Source organism: Tamandua tetradactyla, chromosome 12, assembly GCF_023851605.1.
Source record: "Tamandua tetradactyla isolate mTamTet1 chromosome 12, mTamTet1.pri, whole genome shotgun sequence".
Classification (NCBI taxonomy): domain Eukaryota; kingdom Metazoa; phylum Chordata; class Mammalia; order Pilosa; family Myrmecophagidae; genus Tamandua; species Tamandua tetradactyla.
The window spans coordinates 48,238,466-48,242,508 of NC_135338.1; positions in this window are offsets into that span (position 1 = coordinate 48,238,466).

Here is a 4,043-nt window from a genome sequence, read left to right on the forward strand (position 1 = left end):
ATGGATGATTTCTGTTGCCTGCAGCAAAGAACCCTAACTAATACACCAGACTACATTCCACAGATGATGTGATAAAAGCAAAGAATTCTCAGCATCCATGTTACCATCTCCCCACTTTAAAAACCAACTTCTCCAGATGTAGTTCTTTTTGTTGGTAATTGTTGCCGCATTAATTTGGTCAAATAAAGGAATTCTAGGAAGTTTGACTTTCCTCCTATGCTTTTCCTGTGATATGTGTGTTCTTCTTTGTATTATCAATATCCATTTTCCTGTACTCCTGCTGGGCTGGTTGGAATTTGTTGTGTACTCCAGGAAAGCCTATGTTCTTTTAATCCAATCTTGTGGGCAGACCTATTGTTGAGTGGGACCTTTTGATTAGGTTGTTTCCGTGAAGATGTGGCCCTGCCCATTTAAGGTGGGTCTTAATCCACTTGCTGGAGTTCATTAAAAAGTGACATTTTGGAGAGAGTTCATAGTCAAGGAAAGGTAAGAGAGAAAAAAAAAGGCCCACAAATATAATTTTGGAGAGAAGAGCCAGCAGAAGTCACCATGTGCCTTCCCAGGTAACGAGATGCCATTGGCCTTTCTTCAGAGTCAAGGTATCTTTCTCTGTTTGCCTTAATTTGGATATTTTCATGGCCTTAAAACTGTAAATTTGTATCCTAATAAATCCCCTTTGCAAAAGCCACCATTTCTGGCATGTTGCATCCTGACAGCTTCAGCAAACCGAAACAGATTTTGGTACCAGTACAAGCAGAGGGGTGCTGTGATTAGCAAGTACCAAAAATTCTGGGACAGCTTTATAAATGGATAAGAAGAAGATTCTGGAAGAATTTTGAGGGGGTTGATTGAAAAGGCTTTTGCTTTAAAGAGACTGTTGGTAGAAATATGGACTCTAAAGATACTTCCAATGAAGACTTAGTCAGAAATGATGAATGTGTCATTGCAAATTGAACAGAAGGCAGCCCTTATTTTAAAGTGGCAGAGAATTTGGCAAAATTGAGTACCAGTGTTAAATGGAAGGTACAATTTGAAAGCAACGAGCTGGGATAATTAGCTGAAGACATTTTCAAACTAAATGTGGGAAATGCAACCTGGCTTCTCCTGAAGCTTATAGTAAAATGTGAATGGAATGGGATAAGTTGAACTCCTGAGTACAGAAAAAAAAAAAGAAATTGATAGTTTGGAAAATTCTCAGCTCTTGGAAAATGAATCCCCAGAGAATAGTGCTCCATGTAAAGAAGATTTAACCAAATATGGAGCCCATCAGTTATCTCAGTACAAGGTAGGATTGGAAATAGAATTATCCAGGGAGGATTTGTGGAAAGTCCTATTGTTTGATGGTTGTGATACCCTGTATACTCCATAGAAAACTGACAAAAGCATTGTGGGGTCTATATAAATGAACCACTGACAGTCTAAACTAAAAGGGACAGAAAAGGAACAGATTGAAGGAAAAATGTCTTCCAAGGCAGAACCATAGGATCCAGGGTCTGTAGCTAAGATACCTCAGACCAGGAGAGCAGGCCCACCCATGCATGTGAAGAGGATGTTTGCCCCAGAGTTTACAGAGGGTGGGCCTCCCACCCCATTGTTCAGGAAGAGTTTTGCTGCTGCAGGCCTCAAAGAGGATGGAACACATTCTCTGGGGATTGGGGAAAGCTTGACCACCACCCCCACGGATATGGCAGAAAGTCCAGGTGCCATCCTGATGCTTGGAGAGGGTGGAGCTGAGAACAAGGTAGTCTCCCCAACGCTTGGAAATGCTAAAATCCTCACCCAAGTAGTCTGAGAGAGCAGGCCCATTATGTAAGCCATTGGAGAGGGTGGGACTGCCACTCTCTCAGGCCCTGAAGATAAAACATCACTCTATAAGTGACTCTCAGACTTCTAAATCTAATAAAATTTGCCCTGCAGGTTTTTTGGAAATGTTTGGGAACTTTGATCCATGTTTTCCTCCCTGTGGCAATGAAAACATTTATCCTATGACTGTTCCTCCTTTATATATTGGAAGCAGATAACTTGCTCCAACTTGATAGCTTAACTTGTTTTACAGGTTCACAGCCAGAGGAGAATTTTGTCTTAGGACAAACCACACATGTAGCTGATTTTGATAAGACTTTGTGTTTATTATTGTTACTGAAATGATGTAAGACTTTTGTGATATTGTGTTGGAATTAATATCACATTAATTTTACATGTATTTTACATGTGGATAGGACATGTCTTTTGGAGGGTCCAGAGGTCCTGGGTTGAATCTGTTTTGTACCCTGAAAAAGCCTATGTTCTCTTAATCCAGTCCTGTGGGGGCAGACCCATTGTTGGATGGGACCTTTTGATTAGGTTGTTTCCATGGAGATGTGACCCCACCCATTCAGGGTTAGTCTTAATCCATTTAGTGGAGTCTTTAAAGGAGAGACATTCTGGAGGGAGCTTAGAGCTGAGAGAAGCTAAGAGAAAAAGAAAGTGCCCACAGAGACATTTTGGAGAGAAGGACCAGAACACATTGCCAAGTGCCTTTCCCATTTGACAGAGGAACCCCAGCTGTCATCAGCCTTTCTTCAGAGTCAAGGTATCTTTCTCTAGATGCCTTAATTTGGACATTTTCATGGCCTTAAACTGTAAATTTGTAACCTAATAAATCCCCTTTGTAAAAGTCAATCCAATTCTAGCATATTGCATTCCAGCAGCTTTAGCAAACCAAAACACCTTCCAAAGGAAGAATTATATAGTCCACCTAGCCCCAGGTCCTATTCAGGAAGAAAATGGCAATACAAGAATTTCCCACCACTCAGGAGACTTTTTTTGAGCATCTAATACAATGCTATCCAACAGAAAATATAATGCAAACCACACATGTAATTTGCAATTTCTAGGAGCCACATTAAAGTAAAAAATGAAACATGAGATGAATTTTAATGGTTTATTTAACTCCCAATATACAAAATATCATTGTAATATGTAATCAATGTAAAAATGTATGTCTAGACTATTTTGAGTTCTTTTCTTCATACTGAGTTTTCAAAATCTGGTGTGTATTTTATACTCATCTCAGTTTTGTCCAGCCACATTTCAAGTATACAATAGCCACATGTAACCAGTGGCACCTGTATTGGGTGAAGCAGATCTAATATATGCCAAGCCCTGAGCTAGGCACACTCATTAAATTATTAGCACTCACTGCTGAAGATGAGGCTGAAAAATATCCACTCAAACTTAACTGCCATTAAGTATCACTTATCCCATTGCTCAAGAGTAGCATGCTATTAAGTATATGGCTGATCCTCAACACGTAATTACGAGTCATTGGGAAAGATTAGAATTTTCTTCAAAAAGTTTAAATTTACACTTAGGTGTCCAAGGAAAAATCTATAACATAAACAACACATGGCCATATATTTTGAGAGTTTAAAATTGTGCATGCATGACAGAGTTGTAGGAAAAAAATTGTTCCTCAATTTTTGCATAGACTCTGTGTTGCATGTAACCACTTGTTCCTCCCTGAACACACCTATTAGGTGCTCTCCTCCCTGGCTTAACTAATGTTGTCCTCTTGGTCTGGGAATGTTCTAAAGCATTCATCATTAAGATCCATCTCAATAGTCTACTTAAAATTTAGGCCTAAGAGTCACCCCCAAGAGAGCCTCTTTTGTTGCTCAGATGTGGCCTCTCTCTCTCCAGCCAATATGACGAGCAGTCTCACCACCACCCCCTCTCTGCGTGGGACATGACTCCCAGGAGTGTGGACCTTCCTGGCAACGTGGGACAAAGATCCTGGAATGAGCTGAGACTCAGCATCAAAGGACTGAGAAAAACCCTAGACTGAGCTGAGAATTAACATCAAGAGACTGAGAGAAACTTCTCGACCAAAAGGGGGAAGAGTAAAATGAGACAAAGTGTCAATGGCTGAGAGATTCCAAACAGAGTCGAGAAGTTATCCTGGAGGTTATTCTTAAGCATTAAGTACATATCACCTTGTTGTTCAAGATATAGTGGAGAGGCTGGAGGGAATTGCCTGAAAATGTAGTGCTGTGTTCCAGTAG